General features: G+C 39.3%; 1 protein-coding gene across 1 annotated transcript in view; it reads right to left on the reverse strand.

Annotated features, from left to right (window-relative positions):
* The window catches only part of htr4 (5-hydroxytryptamine receptor 4), a 132,826-nt gene extending 120,832 nt beyond the window's left edge, over positions 1-11,994 (reverse strand). Inside the window, exon 1 of the mRNA XM_037779210.1 lies at positions 11,729-11,994. The gene's annotated coding sequence lies outside the window, so the exon portion shown is untranslated. The remainder of the gene's footprint in view (positions 1-11,728) is intronic.
* Positions 11,995-27,280: the final 15,286 nt, after the last annotated feature.

Genomic DNA, 27,280 nt, shown 5'->3' on the forward strand with positions numbered 1-27,280 from the left:
ACAACTTAAACTATCAAAAGAACAAAAAAGATCCTGCAGATAAAACGTCAACAAAGAATTATTATGACATAAAAGTGTCGCCTTGTGATAAAAGAACAAGTCCGTGTAGAGCGAACACAAAGACCTGAGAGGTATTGTTCCTGGGGTTTCAGCTTGAAGAAAGCGCCTGAGTCTTATTGGAGATGAAGGCAGACTCCGCCAGCCTGCAGCCCGCATGCATTAATAAATAATGAGGGAATACATTTGCTTTCTCACATTTTAGGAATTTAGCTAACGCTCTTATCTGGAGGGACTTGGAGAGAAACCGTACGAGCACAGTCAATTCAACTCCAACAATGCCAATTTTACAAGAGAGGATCGTGTCAAAGAGCTTTGAGACTAAACGAATATTATTCCTTTAAAAAGTTGAGAATGAGTCAGCTCTGCGTGTTGTACACAAACCAACTATAGCCGACAGTTTGCAGAGATGCATGCCTGAAAGAAAAGCCCACATTTCTGGTTGGAAGGAGAAACACACCTACTTTTAAACATCTTTTCCCTTTTTCAAGGTTGAAGGAATGAAAGAGGGAGGCTGTTGTGTTAATCAGAGTATTCTCGGCTGCACACAAATGGGAATATTAGTGGAATATAAATTTGTATTATCCATGTAAACAGCTTAGTAGGAATATTGTCTTTTTCGGAATAAGGGCAAAAACTGAATATTTTGCGCATGTAAACGTAGTCATTGAGTTTGACTACTAATTTTAGTAGTTTTACTACCTACTTTAGTAGTGATACTAAATTTATAAGTTTCTTTAAAAAAGAGGTAAATGAAAAGTGGTTAAGAGAAGACATGGGACACACATAGGAGATCATATTTTCTTGTGTCTCTTGTGTCTCGTCTGTGTTTCCGTGGGCGTGGCTCCCTTCATGGCACTCTCCCTGTTTCCTCCTGATTACGGCTCATTGACTTCACCTGTCCAGTCTGCACAGCTGCCTTCCATCTACTCATCAACTGGTAGTTCACGTCATACGCTGCTTAAAATTGTGCATTCAATTTATTTCTCGTGTTCATTCTAATTTCCTTCTAACCTGCTTCTCTGTCTGTCTTTGCCACGCTCTCATCATTGCTTCGTTTCTCCATCAGTCACCAGCTCCCCTCAATTACACCCCTTCATCCATCCTCTTTCTCTGCAAATAATCCTTCCTTATCACTTCACCTACCTCTTGTCCTGCGTTTGTTTGTGTCCAACTAACTACATCACAACACCCGGAACCTGAGTGTGATCGTCCCACTTCCTTTTAACCCCAATTACACTTAGTTTAGTTTAGTTTAGTTCATTACTTTATTTGACATGGACAGTGCACATTAATAACATTTCTGAAAATATGCAAGAGTTAGCCAGAAAGGCAATAGTTAAAGCACAGACGTTTAGAAATAAAAGCATTGAAAATTCAATTAATGTACATAGAGACAAGACAGACAGTTCTTATAACACACATAATCAACAATAGTTAGGTCCAACACAATTGTACAACACAATGTTAGGTCTGGTGAAGTGTGGATATTATGTACACTGTACAGTGACACCATAAGCAGGAGCAGCTCTTACACTAAACATAATAATGTTTACCTCACATTTCTAGTGTTCACATGTTTGATTTATAGTAAACCACTTTAATGAGCCTCTTACAATATACGTTTCTAAAGTACAGGTGTTTACTTCCAATTCCAGGAAGTGATGTAGGTTCCTATTTTGACAGATAAAATGGACAACACTGTATGCAGAGGTAGATGTGAAGTTCAGAGTAAAAAGTAGAGAAGGCGAAAATAAATAGAGAAGTTGCGAGCAGCTGTTCCACTACTCTCCTAGGAAAGTAAAGTGGCATTGTGTTGACGTGCTGCTACATCAGTACGGCACTTTATCCGTCTTCTAGGAATTTCCTTCCTCTGGGAGTAAACATCGTGTTCTGACTGCACAGTAACTGCACCACTGTTTCAGTCTTTTACTTTGGGCTTCAGTTTAATGCCACTTAGCCTGAAAAACGTTGTTAGGCTCCGCCCACTGAAGATGCCCAGAACCAATGAGATTATTCCTGCCTCCTCGGGGAAATATCTCTATTCCTAAATCAACTGCTGCTTGTAGAGTTCGATGTAAACTGCTAATTTACTGCCAGAGGAGAGCAGGAAAACATTTAGGCAGCAAGATCCAATTAATCTGCATCTGAAAGTCATTTTAGAAGTTAAGCTCTGCTGGATTCATTATCACGGTCTGTTAGAGACGCGCACACACACACATATACTGTACATACACTCACTAATAAAAGATACATTCAGATGTATTAATAAACAGAAACCAACCAGTGATGCATACAAACACTTAGCAGAATCCACTCTCTGACAAAATGTAAATTATAAGATGTGTTCATGGTCGTGTATTTATTTATTTATTTATTAATTTATTAATTTATTTTTCTTATTTTATTCATATTTATTATATATATATATTTTTTTTTTCTTTTTTTTTTTTTTTCTTATCCTATTTATCCATTATTTATATCCTTTATTTCTTAACTTACTTTTTCTGTTACAATTAAGGTATGTTAAAGATTCTTTTCTCTTTATTGTTGTCTATAATTTTTACTTTATTTAATAAAGAGAATATAACTCTGTTATATTCATTATTGACAATAAATAAAAAAGACTTTTGTAAGAAAATGCACGTACAAATGTGTTTATGGAGGACTACGGCTGCTGCTCACCAGTGTACGGTGTGGACAAGGTCAATCTCAAATAAGTCCTCACGTAGACATAAGTAGTAAGAGTGTACACATACACATTAACACAGATAAATATATATTCATCAACACACACGCAGGAGAAAGCCATCCATTACTGGAGCTCTAACACGCTGTCATGAAACTTCTCTGTTGCATGTTTGTCTGAATGAAGTTGTCACAGCTCAAACAGAATCTCTCTCTGCTCTCAGACCGAGGTGCCTGAGGTGATACACCAAAAATAAATATAGACTTTCTCTCTTCAACACTAAACCACTGTCTCTCAACCTGTCTCTCACTCTGCGTTTCCCTTTTCTGCCCTCCACTCTCACATCCTTTCCTCTTGTTCGTGAACTCTAGATGCCCTCAGATCGTCTCTCAGTCACTACTCTCTCTTTCTCTCTATATATATATCTATATACATGTGTTTCCATGTGACACCGTCTTTCTCCCCTCTCTTTAACCCCGACTGCTCCATAACGCTTGTTTATCATCCACCTACTCTTTTCTTCTTTCTTTCTCGTGTCCTCTTGTTGTCCCTTAAGTGAAAACAATTTAACAGGTCCTGACAGTAATTCCCTGCCGGCACAATGTGGCCAAGTGCAATAAAAGACTTACAACAGCTTGTGCAATAATATTCTTTTAAGTGTGCAACAGTCAACAACTGCTTCAAGCATTATGACTAAATAGCTTGTTTGCCATTGCCTTCCAAAACAACACAATGTCTGAAACCCACACCTTGCCGACTTTCTGAACCACTTTCACCTTTCACAGTGTGTTTTCAGTGTATGAAAGTTAATTCTAACTTTTTTGGTCGCCTGAAAATGTCTTATTCAGCGTTCGGTCGTACTTAGCTCCACCCTCGCGTGTCACTGCAAATAAAAAAAAAAAGGGCGACGGCCAAAAACAAAGATGGTGACAGACAAAATGCCGAACTCGCAGCTTCAAAACTGCAGTCCACAAACCAACGGGTGACGTCACGGTGACTGCATCCACTTCTTATATACACACATCACTCTCTGAGAAAACGTAGACATCTTATGCATTCGAACAAATGACCACTGCTGCCGTTATTCTGGTGAAGACAATCTCACAATGCAACAAAGTTCTTAATAGAGTCTAGGTGCAGCAAGTATGACAACATAACAGCAGTCTATATCCACTACTATTCTTATTTACCACTATTTTTATAAAAAAAAATAAGTTTCTTAACTGACTTGATGTTTATCTTTTCTCCTTTTTGGCTTCTTCTTTTTTAGTTGCATTTGTTATTTTTATAGTTCATAAATTCTAATCTTTAGGGTTGAAACGATTAGTCGATTAAGCAATTACTAACAGAAATTCAATCACATTTTTTAAAGTATATTTGGGGCTTTAATGCTGTCGACAGCGGAGAGCACACAGGAAATGAGGGTAGAGAGAAGGTCAAACTCTAACCGGGGACGTTGCAATTACACGGTCAGAGCCTTAAACCCACCAGGAAGCCCAAGTTAACAGAAATCGAAATAATCAATTAATTATTTAAGTTATTTATCAACCAAAAATAACAAATAATTCACTGGTTCCACCTTTGTACATGTGAGAAATTTCTGCTCTTCTCTGTTATGTCATTTTGAAATGAATATCTTTGAAGACGTCACGTTGCACTCTAGGAAATTTTCTGATATGTGTTGGACTAAACACTTAGCCATGTGTTTGAAAAGGTAATTGAAAAATGAAGTTGATAACGTCGAGACCTGCAGCCCTACTTATCTCTTAGCAGACTCGGCACCTGATTGAATTTGAAAAACCAATGTCAATGATTGATGATGCATCTCTTTTATGTTGAATTACCTTTGTCTCATCTCTCTGTCTACTGTCTTTATTGCGTGAAGCTAAAGGTTAGACATGAGTGTAGACAAAATGAGTACACACAGTGATACTGAGGCTGATGAATGAATGAAATCAAACTGACTTCTTCACAGACAGCTCTCTTTCTCACTCTAAAAAAAAAACTGATTTCCTGACTGGTGTTCTAGTTTTTTAAATCCTCATCATCTCTGGAGACGCTCTGATTCCTCCCACACCGCCAGCCCTCGCCACCCTGAATCCCGTGAAGGACGGCGTGATATCAGAGCCCCAGTGTGTTTAGCTGAAGCTGCGTTCAGGAGCAGATCTGACAGCGGTAATTACCTCTATTCAGCAGCTCAGATAGCTCAACAACAGGCTGAGAGAATCGGGGAGATTTCTGCTGAACAATATGCAAATCACTTCTGTGTGTGTGTGTTTGTCTTTCTACAGAATACTGTTGCATGTGTATTCAGGTACTGGGTAAGACCGATATTTCAAGCCGCTAACTCACATGGATTTTCATACATTCTCATATAAAAGCTGGTATTCAAATAGTATTCAGGTCTCAGATAATACCTGGTCTCATTGGTGCTTCATGTTGCATGCTTGTACTCACACAGAACTCCACTGGTTACAGCGTATGTGAGTTTGCTTGGTTTTTAGTGCAGGTTGTGTAAATGCAAATGCTGCAATTGATCAGACTTGTGATTTTAATACAGTTAAATATGCAGAAGAATGCCGAAGCACTTTGTGGTCACCCTATCAGGTGCAAAGATCACAGCAGCAAATACAAACGCTTGGTCAGTGACCCTACGCTTCAAACTATGATGCTCTAGATATATCAGTTTCCGCTCATGACATGGATACAGTCTCTTTTCAAAATAAACTTACATCATAGGTGCTAAATTGCTAGCCTCTGTGGCTTCTAGACACTGACGCTGTTGCCTAGCGCTAGCAGCTTTGTTCTCACAACTTACCACTGGAACACCAAGCATATCATGTACACAACTTCCCATGTTGCAACCACAAGCTCACAAGTTTGAAGGCAGCAGTAAAAGATCATCGTTTGGGTTAAAATAAGTATGTTTGTTACATAACTGGCGTTAGTAAGTTCGGAAGTTATGTAACTCAACGCTGACTTGGTTTCACGCGGGACACTCTCTTGGGTGAAAGTCCTGTGTTTGTTTGATCCATCCACCCAAACCTCCTCCCTAAACGTGGACTTTCTCTGTCTTTATACTACGTCAGTTGATCTGACCGTCTAATAATGAATCGCATGGGTTTACATTGGAGTTAGTGGAAAGCCCTGTGCATCTCATATACTGTAGATGCTAAAGGATGCCTCGGTGCGTCGGTATTAGACGTCAAGGGGCACTGATCAAGTGTCTTTACTTGGTTGGGAGTGAGAACGGGCTGACAGCAGACAATGAGGGAAGAGAGGGAGGGAGGTGACTATTGATTCTTAGCAGATGCATCTCTCTAGTGTGTGTGTGTGTGTGTGTGTAGGTGTCCTGCAGATTCAGTTATTGACCCAAACCGCTGGATTGTTGCATAAGCTCATTTTGATCACCCTAAGCAGCAGAGAGCGAGAGACACAGTGTGTATGTGTGTGTGTGTGTGTGTGTGTGTGTGTGTGTGTGTGTGTGTGTGTGTGTGTGTGAGAGCAAGCAAGCACCTGTGTATGCATCATCATGTGAAAACCCTGCAACTCCCCTGGTTGTCTTCATGCTTCCAGCTGACTGAACACATGTTCTCTGTATGAACTTCTATTACAACACTTCAGGATAAAGTCCGAAAATGGATTCATCAAGCAGCACGAGGTGGTTTCTGACCCAGCATCCACACTCTGTCAAATACTCGTAGATTCAACATGTGTCTATAAGTACACATGTATGTCGTGTCATTGCATTTTTAACCACATCTCTTATGAATGATGTTAATTTGCACACATTTTGCATCGACAAATATTTAGTCGCCCATAATTCGCCTGGTTCTCAACCTCTCGTCTCCTGCCTACATCTCCAGTGTTTCCAGTGTTCAGATAAGTCTGGTGTTGTGCTCACTACCTGCTGTTTCCACTGTTAGAAAAAAAGCTTTGTAGATGGGATTAATAATGGAAAGGCCATCTTCCTGTGCCAAAGCCAGAAAAAGAGCAAACAAAAATGCCACAAAAATGGTGTGGATGAGACACAACTGTACTAACATACACAGCAACTCTTAAAGGAACAGTGTGTAACATTTAGGGTGATCTATTAAGTTGGAGTTGAGAGACGACATGTACGACCAGATTGTTCACAAGTAGCCAGTTTATAAGAGAATTTTAAACCACGAAAAAGTGAAAACATCGTCAGACGATAGCCAGTGGGTTCCCAGATTGCATTTCGGCCAATGCGTTCCACCTCTTTTGCTCTCAACACAGACGGTTTACCTGCATTCAACCAAAGCCCACTTGAATGTGATTGGTCAACACTGCTCAGACTACAAACCGAAACCAGAACGCTTCTGATGCCAAAATCTTTTCCTGTTGCCTACAGATTCTACTTAGTTCGGATTCGAAAATAACACAATAACACAAACAAACTAACCGATCGAGGCAGCGGTAGACCAGCAACTCCTGTGTTCTGAGGGGTAAAATGAATGTTTTTGTGAATGGAGTCTGGTGGCTTTGAAGACAGCGATATAACTGTTTCACTTCCCCAACAGAAAGGGCTGTAGGATGGCCAGAAAGCCCTTTCTGACAAGGAACTGAAGCCGTTATATCGCTGTCTTCAAAGCCACCAGACTCCATTCACAAAAACAGTCATTTCACCTCACAGAACACGGGAGTATACATACAACCCACTTCCATTTGAAAAAAATAAAAGAAAGCAGATGGACCCGCCCTTTAAGTATAAAAAAGCCTTTGGATACACTCACTAGTAGAGTAGAGACGGGCCAAAAACCTGATACACCAACTGCTTACATCGTCTCTTTTTCCTGCTGGATGTGAACATTTACGACGGCTCCGTTGGCACTGAACCGGTTGAATCAGCATTATGTCGGCCCAAAACAAAATCATTAATGCAGAATATTTGCATATGTACATCATTTGTAGACGACTGGGATGGAATTTTTTAATTTGCCAGCACATTATGGTGCAAGTCTTTTATCCACATATCCCATAGTGTACTGGTCATAGCCTCAGTCATACTGAATGTACACAGTGACATGTACTGAACATGTTTAGAGAGAGCATGTCCTACAATGTCAGCTGCTGCTAGTCTAAAATAATCAATACTATAATCACTTACTTTGACATGTGTGTATTGACTGTTCTGTAACACTGACTCTAAATATAGCTCATATCTACACATTGATCACAGCGTGACGTTAAAGAGGACAGACAAACTGTCCATCATTCTGTCTTTAATTCAGTGTTAAAATGAGCATGAATTATCCCAAAAAACTGAGTCAGCGCTCAGACTGAAGCTCTCAAGAGACATAGATTACTCATAATCAACCACCCTCCTCGCTCCACAGCTTTTCAAAACTCTCACCCAGTTTCTTCTTGTTGTTTTGGTGAGTTGATCAATCAGCTTATAGTCCAGCAGATTTTACCAACCTCCTACACTTAAACTGCTCCTAGTGCACAAGTTCAAACAACCTGGTGGTTCAAATCACTTCCTACTCAGTAGAGATCTGTGTGTTGAAATGTTAGCTATGCAGAAAATCTTGACATGCATTCAAAGTTTGTTGCTGCCTGTCTGTTTTAAAGTCTACATTATGCCCTCTAGTGGAAGAAAATCACTTATTGCAGCTTTTTAAGTGAAGAAAAAAAACGAATTAACCAATTGGAGCAGTTGATTGGCTGAAAATTAAAGTCTGATACTGACCAACCAATGGTCATCCATGACTCCATCTAACTGTCTGGGCCTAAAACCAGCTCAATATGAAAACCCAAGTGAGGTTAGCATGATAATTATCCCTATAGATAAATCTGTTGATTATTTTCTTTCTCATCCGTCTGTCCAATTTCTTACATTTGTCCACATCTGGGTCACAGTTAGCTTGTCCTCCCCAGCACTTCCTGAGGGATCCCAAGGCCTGACGAGATATACAGTATAATCATTCCTGTGGGGTCTTCCCCGGGGTCTCCAGTCTTCCCAGTTGAACATGTTTCATAAAATGTCAGAACTAGGGCTGTCAAAGTTAATAACACGTTAACGTAAATATAATTTAACGCCACTAATTTCTTTAACGCATTAACGCAACTTGCGATTTCGAGGTTGTAGCGGGCTCAGTTTTAAAGCTTAAGTGAAGATACTGGTATCATATGAAACTAGTAAAACCTAGGGAATCCATTGGTACCAACCATGTCATACTAGCTTGAGTTTGCCATGTTATGATTTGAGCATATTTTTTTATGCTAAATGCAGTACCTGTGAGGGTTTCTGGACAATATTTGTCATTGTTTTGAGTTGTTAATTGATTTCCAATAATAAATATATACATGCATTTGCTTAAAGGAGCATATTTGTCCACTCCCATGTTGATAAGAGTATTAAATACTTAACAAATCTCCCTTTAAGGTACATTTTGAACAGATAAAAATATGTAATGAATTTGCAATTAATGGCAATGAATCATGGACAATCATGCGATTAATCGCGATTAAATATTTGAATCGCTTGACAGCCCTAATACGAACATGAAACAAAGAAAAGCTTCAAGAGTTATTTTTGAAGCTGTAGCAATCAACATATTTCAGCTAATCAATCTGTCAACTATTTCATAAAAGTATGCTTTAGGGTGCTTCTTTTCACCCCACGTTCATCCCCAGAGAGGGGAAACTGTTATTTTTATAGCAGTGATGAAATTACACTACATTACATAAGTACTGAATGAGAATTATTGTGTTTATTATACCGTATGTCTTTTGGAGAACCAAACCTATGGGGGTGGTAAATGGGCTGCATTTATATAGAGCTTTTCTAATCTAAGCGACCATTCAAAGCACTTTACAACACAAGTCAGCATTCACACACACATTCATACACTGGTGGCAGAGGCTGCCATACAAGGTGCCACCTACTCATCAGGAGCGTTAAACATTCACACACACACTTAAAGCAATTTGGGGTTCAGTATCTTGCCCGAGGACACTTTAACATGTAGAGTGCAGGGAGCAGGCCACCTGGTGTCATGGCAACAAAGTGAACCGGACCGGACTCAAAACCATTTTTCCTTAAAGGCTTATTTCTAAACCCAGTGCAAACACAGCCTCAGGCCACATGCAAACACTGACGCACAAATGTATGCATGTAAACAACCATGTAAAGACTCACGACAGCACAACTCCTCAGGAAAGCAAAGCACTAAAAGTCAAACGAGGTGCATCTGGAGATGAGCTTCTGTTTGTTAAAGTGTGGGAGGAGAAATCCACATCCACGAGTCGATTCAAGGAAAACTAGAGAGCTGCTGCTGCTGCTCAGCAACTATGTCTTATTCATCTCTTCAGTTTGTTTTCCTGATGCCCTCCTGTGTGCACACTCGTGAGTGTGTTGTTCCAGTGTAAATGAGGGATGTGTTTACGTCTGCATGCAGACAGAAAAGGAACTTTAAAAACAGCCATGTTTTTAAGCCAGTGATTTAGAGTCAATCTCAGGAGTCCTGGCGCCCACATTGATGTACAATTTACATGCATTTTTGCACTTTGATTTGCATTGACTGTAAAATTGACAGTACTCCGGCTGTGCTGTAATCCATCTCACATGGTCCTTTATCTGCAGGCTCTGATCGGTCGTGGGTGAGCTGGAGGGAAGGTGAGCTGTAAATGACACATTGTACCTGCACCTTTGATCGGGACGCGCTGATTCCCTGCATGCTTGCTCCATAAATATTACATAACCACAATAATCAAAGCCCTTAAGTCACTGCACAGTGAAGTTAGTCGGGTACAGGTGAAGTTTTTTAGTTATAAGTTAGGAAGAAACTGCAGCTGTCTGTTTGTGATATTGTGCAGCATTTAAATGTTTTACAATTGAAAGAGATGAAAAAAGATATCTGACAATAGAGTGTTATATTCTCCTAAATCTAAAATATAGCCGCGAGAAACCCATTGAGAATTATTCGTATTACTACCTCAAAAACATCAACTTGCAAAAGTCTTACAATCCTTTCAGTCTTTAAAATCAATCTTCAATGTGTTTCATTTGCAGCAGGCGCTGTCAGAGTCTCTTCTGACTCAACTTTAACACTAAAAAAATCTCCGTTTAGGATAAAACTCAAGATGGAAATCCAAATAAAAAGCTGATTTAGAAACAGTTTCAATTCAAGCTCTGCTGCAAAACAATAAAGGAGCATCAATCACAGAACATAAATGAGTTAAATGAGAGTAAAAACTTGCCGTTACTCTTAAATGAAACCCACAGAAACACAATAATTCCCAACAATGCAACAATATCACAGATTTTCCATCACTTACAGGATCCAGCGGGTCACTGCAGTGCAGCCTCCTGCTTCATGCACACAACCAACATGTGACAGCTGACAGTCTATCTATAGAATAGACTGATAGAACAGGATCTATAGCCCTCCTTATCAATAGATTACTTAACATGCAGCCTCACACTCCCGGAAACACATGCATGGAAAACTATGTAATCCACATTTTAAACAGATCATTATGAAGTGAGAGAATGGGAGTTTCTACAAATGGAAAACTATAGGTTTCACTATATTTTATAATTTACAGTAAAAAACACACTTTGGTGATTTGTTATTTAAAGTTATGTGATGCAATTGAGCATTCAAACACCATCACAAGAACTATTACTCCCTGACAGCACCACCACAAGTTCCTTTCACAATATCATAATTATAAATGCCACAAATGTTAGAATAAACTCTGCAAATTATATCTAATATGGGGAATATAAATGCATTGCTGCCCATTAAGGGGATTCCAAATAGCTCCAAGGTGACCAAAAACTCACACCACAGACTTCAAATTACAGAAACAATATAAGATTTGAGGAAGGTCACACTTCCTCTGTGTTGTGTGAGCGTCACCATATCTCCAGAGGTCACACTGGACACAAAACGAGTTGGGAAAGGAACAGTAGGCTGATAATCTGGAGAGAATAAAGCGGATTTAACTCACCATTTCCTTGTGGAGACGCCGGGTCCTGAAAGCATGTCACGACACTAAATCCCCCACGAGACCAGAATCACATTGTTTCTTCAGTCCGGAGTGCACAGCGCGCGAACTTCATTCTACTGAACCTCTGAAAGAGAAAGTGAAGCAGCCAGAGGTCGAGGCTCTGACGCTCTGCAGGAGAGGAAGGATAAAGAGGAGCGCAGTGGAGACAAGTGGGAATGAAGGAGAAGTGTCTGTGCGCAAAAGAGCGACTGTGCGGTGCGCGTCTGGAGAGGAGACACCGAGGAGAGAGAGAGAGAGAGAGAGAGAGAGAGAGAGAGAGAGAGAGAGAAAGAGAGAGAGAGAGAGGGAGACAGGGAGGAGTGGAGAAACCTCGTGGAGAGTGCAGGAGTTCGTGGAGAGTTGAGGAGACCCCGCAGATGATGTGGAGAGTCTGAGCGGACTGAGAGGAGTCAGTCAGTCAGTCAGTCAGTCAGCAGCTCTGCCTGAACTCACAGTGGACATTAACTAGTCCCTCCTCTTTAGCCCTGAAGTGGAGGAAGCATCCGTCCATCTCTCTCTCTATTCCCTCTATCCCTCTCTCTCTCTTTCTCTCTTTCTTTTCCTTCTCTCTCTCTTTTCCTTCCCTCTATCCCTCTCTCTCTCTCTCTCTCTCTCTCTTTCTCTCTCTCTTTTCCTTCTCTCTTTCTCTCTCTCTTTTCCTTCCCTCTATTCCTCTCTCTATCTTTCTCTCTCTTCCCTCCCTTGATCCTTCTCTCTCTCTCTTTCTCTCTTTCCCTTCCCTCTCTCACTCTCTCTTTTCCTTCCCTTTATCCCTCTCTCTCTCTCTCTTTTCCTTCCCTCTATCCCTCTATCTCTTTCTCTCTCTCTTTTCCTTCCCTCTATCTTTTTCTCTCTCTTTTCCTTCCCTCTATCCCTCTCTCTCTATCTCTTTCTCTCTCTCTTTTCCTTCCCTCTATCTTTTTCTCTCTCTTTTCCTTCCCTCTATCCCTCTCTCTCTCTTTTCCTTCCCTCTATCTTTTTCTCTCTCTTTTCCTTCCCTCTATCTTTTTCTCTCTCTTTTCCTTCCCTCTATCCCTCTCTTTCTTTTCCTTCCCTCAATCCCTCTCTCTCTCTCTTTCTTCCTTCCCTCTATCCCTCTCTCTCTCTCTTTTCCTTCCCTCTATCCCTCTCTCTTTCTTTTCCTTCCCTCTATCTTTTTCTCTCTCTTTTCCTTCCCTCTATCCCTCTCTCTCTCTATCTCTCTCTCTCTCTTTTCCTTCCCTCTATCCCTCTATCTCTTTCTCTCTCTCTTTTCCTTCCCTCTATCTTTTTCTCTCTCTTTTCCTTCCCTCTATCCCTCTCTCTCTCTTTTCCTTCCCTCTATCTTTTTCTCTCTCTTTTCCTTCCCTCTATCCCTCTCTTTCTTTTCCTTCCCTCAATCCCTCTCTCTCTCTCTTTCTTCCTTCCCTCTATCCCTCTCTCTCTCTCTTTTCCTTCCCTCTATCCCTCTCTCTTTCTTTTCCTTCCCTCTATCTTTTTCTCTCTCTTTTCCTTCCCTCGATCCCTCTCTCTCTCTCGCTTTTTCTTCCTTCCCTCGATCCCTCTCTCTCTCGCTCTTTCTTCCTTCCCTTGATCCCTCTCTCTCTCTCGCTCTTTCTTCCTTCCCTTGATCCCTCTCTCTCTCTCGCTCTTTCTTCCTTCCCTCTATCCCTCTCGCTCTCTCTCTTTTCCTTCCCTCTCTCTCTCTCTCTCTCTTCCCTCCCTCTATCCCTGTCTCTCTCTCTTTTCCTTCCCTCTATCCCTCTCTCTCTCTCTTCTGTCATTGTCACTCTACATTTGTCCATCATGATTCATGGTTATGTCGCTGCATATATGTGCGCGCTGGAGTGAAAGGAGAGAGATGTGATTCTGGAGGTCAAAGGCGTGCAGAGCTTCGTGCTGTGATCTTCTTCTCGGTTCTGCAGTAAAACCTTTTTTCAGTTTTTACCTCAATCTATAGGCTATAACAAGCTTGCCCTTAACTTTGACCCTTGAATGCAGATGACCTTTGAGGCTTTATTGATTTATAGTTATTAGACAGTAGAGTAACTGTAAATAGCTTCAGACAAGCAACCAATATTTAGGATGTGAATGGTCAGAGGTCACAGTGCACCAGTGAGATCACAGTGCACCATACGCTCAGGGTGGTTTATGGTCAACACCATGTACTGATGTTTCAACTTTAATTCTACTAATAGCTGATATTATGTGCAAAGATACATTATCACCATAGTTTGACTTACATCTTCAATTCTTACTGCTTGTTTTTGAAAATTCAAAGATTAATTGATTGAGCAGTGCTTCTTTACCTGCAGGGTGACGGGACCACCAAGGGGGTCGCGAGATATTTTCTGGAGGTTGCCAGATGTTTGTGGAGAAAAAAAAAATAACTAGGGCTGTCAGTCGATTAAAATATTTAATCACGACTAATCGCATGATTGTCCATAGGTTTCCCTTATCCGGGCCAGTCGGCAATGAATATGTCACCTTGGTTTGAGCCGTAACTATATTTCCGCCTCGGGCCATGCAGCGCCATAAGGTGCGTCATTTCCCCGAGTTTTCAGGTTTAGTCAGTGGCGTCTGGGACGAATGCAACTCGAGGTAGAACAAACGCAGTCGGCAGTGTAATGATGTCAAATTTAGGCTAAATTCAGTGAGTGAAAGTTGTATCATCGCCCAGAGGCTAAAAAAAAATAGAGCAATGACACACATCATTCTTTCTGTGAATAAAACAATTAGTGGATTCAAAGATATTATGTGTGACAAATGAATTCCCACCTCTAGGCCTTTAAGAGGGACAAAACAAACTAATGACACACTAAACTCCTTCAACTTTAGTCGAAATTCAATCAGTGGTGTCCGATGCGTGATGGCCCAAGGCCGATCTATTGTTCCACCCACAATATATTCATCAGAGACAACAAACAGCGAGCAGAACTAACAACATAACCTCCTCTCACTCTGAGTCACGGTCTGGTCTATCTGCCAAATACCGTATGTCCACATAGGAGGAAGAAGTTCCTCTTAATAAAATAAATGTGATACTGTGGTTAGCTAGCTAAGAAATTGACATTATCTGGACATAAAATCTGATTCAAAAGAGGTTAAATGCGAAGATGACGTTCAAAAACAGAAATACCGGTAAACCATGGTCTATAAAGCTATTCTTAGAAACACAACCAGTAAAAGTAATTCTCCTTTACCGGAGTTCAAATTCACTTATGTACAGTTAGTAGGAGTCAGTCTGCTCTCCTGAAGTCTGAATTATCAGATTAACTCACTCAAAAGGAATCCTGGATTGGTTTTTGAGGCTTTTTGAGAAGCTTGTTAATGGCTGATTAGGATGAGTTACGTAGAAATGATCTGTAGAAGACGGAGATACAGAGACAGTCTGTCTTTCTGTACACACTGATATAGCCCATATCATCTGTATACAGTCAAACTCTTTTTCTACTTTATATATATATAGTTTCACCCTGTGCCTTCTCTTTAGCTATACCGTACAGTGTTTGTTTGTTCAGGGTTTACAAATGTTTGGCAGAAAGTGTCCTATTTGACCTATACTTGCCTGCCTGCCTGTCTACCAACTGTAAGTTATGTCATGTTCAATAACAACGCCGTTCCTGCTTGGCGTGTCATTTCACACCATGTAGTCTGTACTGACTAAAATGAAAACACATCTGTGTGAATATGCACCGCTCAGAGCTAGTGACGCTGATGGTGAGAGGTGCATGGGTCCACAGGACTTTAAATCAGGAGACTGCTATTTGTGTCCCAAAGTGTTGTTGAGTTATTTTGAAGTTACATTCACATGTTTGTGACATGTTTTTTATACGGCTGACCCAATGCTTCGAAGACTCGAATCCCAAAATAGCTCATGAAATAAGGTATGATTCCACAACATTATTCAATATCATCATCATTTTATTATTATGCATGTGTGAACAGTAGTGTGGCAGCAGCACTGTCCCGGACACTGAAACGGGGCGAGGTGGAGCCGACAGGCTGCACCGCAAAGCTTCAAATACCTTATGATATTACTCACTGAAGCTTCGAAGACCAAAAAATGGTCTTCCGGACAGCCCTACCTTTTTGTACCGCCAATGACGTGGCGTGAAATGACACTCAAAAAGTCTAAAATGCGTTATCATGGCACGCGTAATGTCCTTAAAATGTTCACCCAGACTGTGGTAGCAACCTGTCAATCACAAGGTAGTCATGCCCTGAAGCATAGCCTGCTTTATGGTCTATTTGACTCTAAATGGGACCATAATTTACTAAATGAACATCATGCTGTATTGAAGAAGACTTGAAACTAGTGATTGAGACCATAAACTCATGTTTATAATGTTTAGTGAGGTAATAAATCAAGTGAGAAGTAGGCTCATTTTCTCATAGACTTCTATACAATCAGACTTCTTTTTGCAACCAGAGGAGTCGCCCCCTGCTGGCTATTAGAAAGAATGCAAGTTTAAGAAACTTCAGCATTGGCTTCACTTTTCAGACCTGGAGGTGGCCACCTGGTTTGCATGGAAAGTGTTCCCTATATGCTAGTATAGCATGGCTGGGTTGACATTTGTATTCATTTAAATGAACAGTGCAGTATGTGTGGATGCTTCTAGCTCACATGTTGGATGTACTTTTGGGTTTCTTCAGGCCTCACAGGCCTGCAAACTAAACTCCCCGAGGACAAATAGCATCATATTGTGTCCTGACTACAAATAATACGAAGTCCATTAGAAGTTGGAATAGAGGTGCAGAGAGAGAGACGACCAAACTTTCATCTTTCCTGATATCCTCAAATGGTTAAGGGCTCGCTGGATCTCTGTGGTCTGCTCTAATGGTTTCCTGTGATGAGCTTTCACCATTTTCCTTCTGTCCTCTCATTTCACAAAATCATTACATGTAAGCCTGTTTTCTGTAACCCAATTTTACTTTAGTTCACTGCGGCATCATGTAGGCCGTATACCGCTCTGATAGGTGTCATTGTCCACTTGTAATGTGAAGAAATTTACTATTTGTCAGAGGACACTTCTTGCAATCTTAATATTTTTACAGCCAAATAAGACAAAACACTATGAAATACTGTAGTTTGTATCACATTTCCAGAAGGAATATTGCATAATATATTCTTATATTTTTATTGCAGTATTATGCTATTCATTTGTTGACAAATCAGGATGATAAAACTAAGAATCTGCACTCAAATAAACTGACCTTCAGTAAAATAAAAAAAAGACTTGAAGTGCATTTGAAGTACCAAACACTCAGCTCCAGCCTCAAGGACACCTTGGGTTCCTTTTATTCACCAACTGTAATTAAGGCACAGAAATATATGAGGTTCATGCAGGAGCACAGCATCTAATGCCGCTACAAAAGTGCAGGTACTCCTCACAGATCCACAGTGTGAAAGGACAACAGAGTGTATTTATCTCTGCATTCAGTACATGTTGGCTCTTTGTTCATGTTTAGTTCTGTATTGATTTTTTTAAGGGATATTTAAGGCTGTGAGGAAAACCAAGTGCTCCAGCACACATGACCTCACCGCTCATTTATTTTTAGTTCAGATTCAAGAGACCCTTCTTAGTACGTGTTCTCATAAAAGCCAAACAATGAGGTAACAGAGTAAACAATCAAAGAGAGGTATTATCTTCTTTCTGTGGATTTCAGGGGAATAAACCTGCCAATACCATAAAGGAAAACATACAAGTATGCACAATACCTTTTTATTTTTGTTAATTGGCACAGTCTAACTTCTTTGCCTCTTTATAAAATACAGGTGTGAAACAAACTGTACTGTAAATGAAAGTGGAGAATTTACGGCAGTGAGATCTGCCAGACAGAATACAGAATCTAAATAAATATATTTTGAGATATTTTACATATTGTTTTTATTTTATTTCATATTTTACAAATATTTTTCTTCAACATTCTACTGACATTTTTTGGGGGGATATTAAATACGATTTATGTTGGATATTTTACTGGTTTTAATATTTTACTAACGACGTTTTGATTTTTTTTTTCATATTGTACTAATATTTTTCGAACATTTTGCTGATGTGTTGTCAGATATTTTACTAATTTTTCAGACATTTTACTTACAATGTTTGGATTTATTTTTTTCATATTTTACAAATATTTTTCTGACATTTTGCAGAGATTTTTTTGGGGGGATATTTTATTAAACTTTTTGACAGATATTTTACAAACAATGTTTGGATCCTTTTTTCATATTTGACTAAAATCTTTTAGACATTTTACTGATATTTTTGTTGGATATGTTACAAACATCTTTTGATGATCAGAAATTATAATTAATATGTTCCACTTCAGGGGAACAAACCTGCCAATATCATAAAAGAAAACATACAAATATTCACAATGCCTTTGTATTTTTCTTACTTGGCACAGTTTAACCTCTTTGCTTTAAAATACAGGTGTGAAACAAACTATACTATATATAAATGTGGAGAATTGAGGACAGTGAGATCTAGCAGGAGGTGGTCAGGATTTCTAGAGCTTTTTTATACATTAGTTTGACCGGTCTGAGGAGATGAGGCTGACCAAATTATTATTGCATTTGTGTTTTGACAACATCTGTCTCCTCAGCTGCTGCAATCAATAGGAGCTTCATCTTTATCAATACTCAGAAACATGTTTGGAGCTATTGTTCCTCCAGAGCACAGTCTCATTTAAAACTGTTTATTTAGGCAGCAATGATTTGAACTTTGATGGCACCAAGTAACAACACTAACATGCCTGAAAATGTCACAGTAGACAGCGTAACTTGTCGAAGCAGGAAAATCACAGGTGGAACTAATGACACTAACAATGCCTGAACCAGCAGGCAGGACACCAAGATGCTGTACTCGGCTCACCTACAATCGTTAATGTTATTAATTACACCTGTGTGTGTCCTGATGAGACGTGTTTAAATGTGTGCTGTGAAAAAGCTGAATTCAGTTGACAAAAGGGATGAGAGATAAGAATAAAAGGACAAATTACCAACTATAAATAAATATATTCTTCTAGATATATTTAATAGCCAGTAGTGTTACCAGTAATTATGCTTTAAAAAGGAAATTCTACTGTTCTGAGTTGTCAGGGACTCTCTCGGCTTTTAATTTGGCTCTGAAAAGTTTGTGGCTTCTTTCATTGGGGTTGTCAGTTGTTGTCAGCTTGTTGTCACAGCAGTCTGTTTTTTTTTTTATTATTTTTCAGATATTTTATTAACAATGTTTGGTCTATTTTTACTATTTTACCTCATATTTTTTCGAACATAAAAATGTAATTTTTTGGGATATTTTATAATTTTTTTGTTGGATGTTTTACTAATTTTTGTCCAATATTTTACAGAAATCTTCAGATATTTTACTGATATTTTGTTGGATATTTTATAGTTTTTTTGTCAGATATTTTAGTAATTTTTCAAATATTTTACTAAAAATGTTTGGATGTTTTTTTTCATACTTTACTGAGTTTTTTTGCAGATATTTTATAAAAAAAAACATTTCAACTATTTTTTCAGATATTTAACAAGGTTTGGATTCTTTTTTTTATATTTTACTCATAGTTTTTGGACATTTTAAGGATAGTTTGTAGGATATTTTACATATATCTTTTGATGATAACAAAATATTATTAATATGTTCTAAACACTTACTATATTTGCCTAAACATATGTGCATTGCTCACAGCAAATATTCTGACCAACTGATGTAAACAAGTATTTGACAAAGGTTTTGTCACCATTTTTCAGTCTCAAAGCACAGCTGAAGTGTAGAGAGTGGACGGAGAGTCAGAACTTCTTGGTACTCTAATGCAAAATGTGAGACTGCTCCTTCCTTCTGGTTTGTGAGCAGCTTATTCATGTGAAGCCGTTAATAAATCTTTGGGTTTTGTTCATAATGAGAGACAGCCAGAGACTGACTGCATTCACAGTCAGCTACACGGCCACGTTATTAGTTAAGCCTGTATGCTAACAGAAAGGTCAGCTAGGAAAATGTCAGTGTGGTAGAGTGAGATGTATTGTAGCGCCAATTTCAGCTTTGACATGAGAGTATTGATTAAACCAAACATATCAATATCTGGCCTTTTGGAGCTATTTTGAAATGTTGTCTTTTGTACAATATTATAGAAATAATATGTATGTTGTTCACAGTATTAAAGAGTTTCTATTCTGAGTTTGGTGACAAAAGTGATTTTGATTTGACGTAGTGATGTGTAACTAATGCATTTAATATAATTAAATTATTTGCACAAATTTCACTCTCACATATTTACGTTTTTTTCCATCTACCAGAGATTGGTGGTTTCAGCCAGTGTGTCATTGTGCGCCTGCTGAAAATGAAATTCATATTTGTGACCCGGCTGTGACCTCCTCTGAAATAGACTTTTAGCTGATGCGGACCATGAGTGAACCGCTGTGGTCCGTATCAGTGAAATGACTTCAAACACTGAAGCTTTCAAACTGGGTCACATCTAAATCCCACCAGTTGAATCAGACTTGTGCTTCATTTCAAATCAATACGTCTAAAACCTTTTTTAGGCGTGCGATCCTTTAAAGTGAGTGGATGCTTACTGATGACCTCTGATCACAGGTGGGCTTAATGGAATGTGAACATTTCAACAAAAGCAGGATTTTCTCTTTCAGGTTGATTCATTTGATTATAAGATGTGGTTTGGAAACTGAAAACTATGTTGAAGAAGGAAAAAAGCAAGAGCTGAAATATCTGCCAAAATAAATTCCATTAAAACCTCCAGAATGATCTTTTAACACCTCGGACTCCTGGGGGAAAATGACAGATTTAGACATCAATAAAGCAAACATCAATAGAGTCTACAGCAACACATGCTCACAATGAAAATGCTAACATGTTAATATATTTAGGATAACATTATGTTCAATATCCATCACAAGTAAAAGTCCGTAAGTTCACTTGAAAGACGCTCCTTAAGTCCAGAACTTGACTGAGAATAGTGACATTTTCAAGTTTTCTCCAATATCAAAATAATCCAGTGATAGTTGTCTATTCATCCACTGCAAACAGGAATCATCAATGGCTAATTAATGATGCCACTTTGCCAAAATGAGGCTCGGTGTAGTAGGGGGTTGTCTAAATTTTTCTGATCCAACTCCCAAATCGTCAAATACCGCCACTTAGTCAGTGGTCCTACACTTCAAACTATGACGCTCTAGGTACCCCTCTAGTATGTCAAAAAATGTCATTAAAAAGTTATAGGCCATAGTATAGCATGCATCAGTTTTAGACGTGTCAGGGACGGCGTGTCAGTTTAAATGCATTGTCTTTTCAAAATAAACTTCTGTGTTCACAGGAAACGTACAGTTTACATGCATAAAGTCTCTTTTCAAAATAAACTTCCAACGAAGGTCTCCTGGGTGAAAGTCCTGTGTTTGACTCATCCAACCTCATCTCCCACCCGCCCTACACGCACTTTCACGCTTGTTATGCTACGTTAGTTGACATGGATGGGTTTACATTGATAGTTGAAAGCCCTGTGTGTCTCTTAAAGACGCTAAAGGGTGCCTCGGTGTGTTGGTGGGGTTGTGAAAACCCTTGTGCTAGGGAAAAGTCAATAGGATTCATCCTCTCACCACCATGAATGTCTGCAGAAAACTTCATGTCAATCCAACCAGTAGATGTTGAGTTATTTCAGTCTGGGCCAGAGGTGGTGGCTCCACCGACCGACTGGCACACAGACAGAACGACATCCATAAAGCCACATCACTTGTGTGGCTAAAAAACTCCAGGGTGTCATGCTTTACCTTTGCAGTTGTACAGATCTACTATGTTGCACCGATGGCAGACACAAAAGGCTGTTTTGTTTAATTTAAAACACAAAATCAGACAGTCACAGTTTTGGCAGGGATCCTGAACAACCACAGAACCATCATGCACATGTTTTTCACAACTTCACCGACCCGGTTGACCCTGACTAAGATGCTGTGTAATGTGTGTCTTTCCACTGAAATCACTGCGCGTCGCTTCATGTTTTTCCACCATTTGTAATAATTTGTAGCTGCGTCTGTGAATCTGCAGACGTTTTGTGGAGGCGGCGGCGACGGCAGCGACGGCAGCGGCGGCGTGGTGCTGGCAGAGATAACGATGGGCAGACAAGACCGGCCAGCTTTGATTGTCACTGCAGAGGCTCATATCGCTTTTCTCTCTCAGGCTTCTCTCCAACTGCCTGCCTCTCTTTATCCTCTCTGTCTTAGTTTCTCCTCCTCCCCTGGTTTTGTTCTCATTCTTTGCTCCATTTCTAATAATTATCTCTGTGTATTCTCTGTCTTAAACTGTCTTTTTCCTCTTTTGTTTTCATTTTACTGGCCCCAAAGGCTTTTACAATACATATGTTACCGCCTTATCAAAACAATGCAGAGAGAAGATACTTTTATAAGTTTATATAGCCTGCAGGATCTCCCCCTTTGTTGACATGGACTTATGTTAAAAATCATATTTAAAGTTGTTGTGTGCAGCTACTTTAACATAAATAAGTTACCACTTTAGGATTTAGAGAAATTGATTACAAACATTTTTTTTTTTTTACTGGGAAGAAGTTTTGCTTTTTGCAAGCAAGACACGGATGCAGACACATTTTTAGATTATTTTACAGCATAAAACATGAATGTGTTTTCCAGATTAAATGTAGTTTTCTGCTCACCAATCAAAGGTCTCTATCCTCTTATAACAAGATAATATAATTGACCAACAACTGTCTCCTAAAATTTACGTTCCCTTTTAACTAAACTGCATTCTCAATTACGTTTTGAGGGACACTTTTTTTCTGAGTGTGGTGCAGAAGTGAGTCCTAAAACCCTGAAAACCCTCGAAGTCAACGGGTATGCTGTATATATGTTTTCAAGAACACTGTTAAACCTTTGTTTATACTTTCTGCAAGACAGTCACACAGACATGAGCTGACACGGAATCATGACGAGGAAACTTTTGGATCTTTTTCTCCTCGCGGCAAACCGACATCCCCCAAAGCGCCGCAAAGTTCTCCATTTTCTCCGCGTATGTATTCTTAGAAAATGTTGCATGTGCACGGACATGTGAACACCTACGGCACGGAACCTCTGCGACAAGCCGTGTCTGATGGTGTGACGTGCGGACACTTAAGACCCTCGCAAATGCTGCAAGCACAAATCACACTCAACACAAGACTTTCAACCAGGACACCGGTGTTCGTGAGTCGTCGGTATCGTTAGTCCTGTGAGTCCAGTGCGTCCAGTGAGTCGCTAGTCAGTGAAGTTAACGTCAACCACGACTGTTTCCTAACCCTACCTAAGTGGTTGTGTTGCCTAAACCTAACTTCCTGTGAAAATGGAAGTTTATTTTGAAAGGACACTATCAAGTGTATATTGCCATGCCGTCCCTGACACGTCCAAAAGTAACGCAAGAGGGGTACCCCGTGCGTCGGTCTCCGATGCCGAGGGGCACCGACCAAGCAGCGGTATTTGATGAGTTGGGAGTGAGAATATGTTCCCATGCACTATAATAAGAAACATATTTGTGATACGTCAAAAACAAACGTAATTCGGTAGAAAATAGCCTCGAAATAACATTACAATTATACACGGCTATAAAGGTTTGTATCAAACAGATACGTCACTTGTTTTTCACTGTTTTCTGCTGTAGGGTGAGCAGCTTTTCATGCTTGAACTTATGGTTACCATAGTTTCAGTGACTGGACTGTGGGCAGGTCAGCATCCATCTCTGCTCAGCATCTCTGATGCCACAGAGACATTTATATCCTCCCTTCAGGGCCAAATAATCTCCTAATTTACTTGGCATTTTGGTTAAACCCTGTCCACATTCCCTTTATCAGAATAACATGTTGTTGTTTTTTTCTTTCTTGCCTTCTCTCTCTTATATAAACATCAATATAGCAACAGGAAAACAACTCATATGCTCTCTCCATATGGCTCTTTTTATTCTCATTGCCAGTATAATGACTATAAAGTGTTTGTGAAACAGCGTGTGACAGCATTTCTGTTATAGGAAGGAAAAGCTATTTTGCTTTTGGGGGAAACAGATTGATTTGACTTTGTAACCAACTTCCTTTTTTTACAGTTTCTCATCTCGGTGATGACTCAGCTTTTACAGCAGCTTCTTGTGATGTTGCTGCACCCTCACAGATCGGCATATTAACACCAAAATGGTGACCAAAATCATGGAAAAAATATTGGAAATTTCCATGACTGTGTTAGGGCTTTAAAAAATAAAACTTGGCATGTAAACTTAAATTCACTGTACAATAATTTGTGCAATAATTCAATTGCATTAATACTGCATTTATACTGTACATTTCAAGAAATATTTAATTCCATTAATATTTAACACACTTAATAGATCCCACTTCTCAGAATTGTTTTTGAACTTATTTACACTGTGGTTATGAGTTTGATGCACATATTTGTACATATTTCTTATATTTCTCATTTCTTATTTTTATTATTTATTTATATTGCTCTACATATATTGTGTTATATGTTGTACCATTATGAACAAAATTCACATTTTACATTCTCCTTTATTTCTAGTTTTCTTGTATTTCTTTATGATTGTATATAAGAGCAACTGTACAGACCCACATTTCTGATTCTGACCCTTTTACAAACAGTCACAAACTTTTTTGCAGTATTAAATTAGTCTGAAAATGCAACATAATTTGCGATTTAATACATTTATAGCTTTTACGATTTTATTACCTAAAGGTAAAAAGAGGCTGCAGCCCCCTTCAGGAGAATGATTTTGCCTTGTTATCCGACAGCGTATCATTTCCAGCTGCTGGTTAACTCGGTCAGTAATGAGCAGATTAAACCTCAGAGGTCACGAGTTTTGTTCAAATTTTTCACCTTCTGCCAAACAAGAATGTTGTTGTGAAGAAACTCATCTGTGCTTCATGCTGACTGATGGATTTCAAACACCAAAACAGTCTCCTAATGGGAGATCCATTCTGGAGATTGTTTTTCTGTCTGAATATCATCAGTCTACACTGTATGCACACCTGTTCCCATCCACAGTTAACATTACTATTTGGCTATAAGAAACCATTTTAAGATGAGTCATTTTATATTTCAGCAACAATCCTCAAAGAACTGATGTCTTTTTTTTAATGGTGAAAAAGTTTCATTTGAATCTCATGATTTGTTGAGCTGAGCTCTAGTGACCCATCACAACAGTCTGTATAAACCAGCCCAGTCGTACCAAATGGTGGATGAATCACACGGTAATTACCAAGTCATTTTGTGTGCGAGAAAAACGGCATTCTCGCTTTTGGCGTGTCAGTTGTACGTGAATATGCCACGCAGTTTTAAAGCTACCGAAAGAGGCTAAATAACGCTCCAAACTGACACTAAATTTTGTTGAGAAAAAGCTCTCATGGCCATTTTCAAAGGGGTCCCTTGACCTCTGACCTCAAGAGATGTGAATGAAAATGGGTTCTATGGGTACCCACGAGTCTCCCCTTTACAGACATGCCCACTTTATGATAATCACATGCAGTTTGGGGCAAGTCATAGTCAAGTCAGCACACTGACAGCTGTTGTTGCCTGTTGGGCTGCAGTTTGTCATGATTTGAGCATATTTTTTTATGCTAAATGCAGTACCTGGGAGGGTTTCTGGACAATATTTGTCATTGTTTTGTGTTGTTAATTGATTTCCAATAATACATATATACATACGTTTACATAAAGCAGCATATTTGCCCACTCCCATGCTGATAAGAGTATTAAATACTTGACAAATCTCCCTTTTAGGGACATTTTGAACAGATAAAAAATGTGCGATTAATCCCAATTAAAAACTTAAGAACGGTACCGCCGTTACCCATTACTTTTGTGTGACTTTGTTAAAGTCATACAAATCCATTATGTTATTCTTCTTCTTCATAACTTCTCTGACAGTGAGTCTAATGTGAGCGTGAGCAACGTTTCCTCAATTTGAAACTGAACACAGTCTCTTCAGCTCTTCCTGTACGCTGCAGATCTGTGTAAGTGTCTGTTCAACAGGGTCGACGTGTTCTCATCACGATCAGTAACAGGATGATATTATTCCATCAGTTTCACAGGAGCACGTTAGGCGACAGGTGATCCTGACCTGAATAAAACTTACATTGTATCTTATTCATCTTGTCTTTAAGCAGACTGGTCTCATACCCTGTTCATAGTTATACCTACGAAAAGTAATGCACTGTAATTCATATATATCACACAAAATCAATTTATATTTTTTTCCCGTAATTGTGAACCAGGAAGTATAAAGAGCAACAAATCCGCATAGGGAGGGTCGGATGGATGAACGGGTTAAAAAACACCAGACTTTCACCGAGGAAACCAGCATTTGTGTCCCATGTGAACGATGTATTTGTCACTTAACTTGCATACTTAAGTAAGGCCACTTCCGTAGTTATTTTAACCCAAACCACGATCTTTTCCTGAACCTAACTAAGTAGTTTTGTCGCCTAAACATAACCAAGTTGTTTCCTGTGAAGACGGAGGTTTATTTTGAAAAGATTGTATGCATTTAACGAGCAGTAATTGACACGTGTTGCTGGACATTCGTATGAAAAAGGCCCGAAAAATGAGGAATAACTTTTCTTAAGATATCATACGAACTGTTTTATGAGGATATGCTGCTTTAAGTGACATTAATTCTAACTAATGAGACTATTTCGGCGTATCGAAGCATCCCCCTAATTAAATCATTAGATTTTATGTGCGTAACCTTTTTATAAATATTTTAAGAGTATTGTTGGAGGGAGCCTGAGATACAACTATTTAATTTCTAACAGCTGCTTCTCTGTAGTTATTGTGCACATGACGATAACGAACTTGAACTTGAACATCCAGCCTCATCTGCCAACATGCACATATTTTTCAAGCGGAGACATAATGAGCCAGGACAAAACAAGTTTCCCTGACAAATATTGACGGGTTTCAACTAAACTGGGGGTATTTACTGAGGATTTACAGCCCTTCTGCAGACGCTGAATGTTCAAATTGCATTGGACTGATTCACTAAAGGTTTTAAATTAAAGAAAAGCTGCTTAAATTGGTTTGGGTTCATACAATATGTATGTCTTCCTGTTTAGAGGTGCAAAATGTGTGAGGAAAGGAATGAAAACGGCTCCACCTGATTTATCATTCCAACAATCAGATATTCCTTTCAGCCATCTTTCAGCTTGATGACACAAAATAGTTGTGATTAGATGCACGTACTGGGAGACTGAATTGGGTTTCATTTTCATTTTCATTTTATTTCCTCTTTTAGTGAATAAACAATGAGGCAAAACAGAATGAAATGAAGCTGAAACAGAAACTTTCCTCCAAACTTTCTGTATCTCTCTGCGTTTCTCTCAACCACAGGACTGGCAGGAAAAAAGTTTAGTTGAAGTTTTGCGGCTCATAGTCGTACTCACTTGATTCCCAATTAATATTCGATGGGTCATTGAGTTTGCCATTGTTCCGCTTGAGCAAACTGAACGCAACGTGCTGCGCACAGCCGA

This window comes from Sebastes umbrosus, chromosome 9 (assembly GCF_015220745.1).
Source record: "Sebastes umbrosus isolate fSebUmb1 chromosome 9, fSebUmb1.pri, whole genome shotgun sequence".
Taxonomy (NCBI): domain Eukaryota; kingdom Metazoa; phylum Chordata; class Actinopteri; order Perciformes; family Sebastidae; genus Sebastes; species Sebastes umbrosus.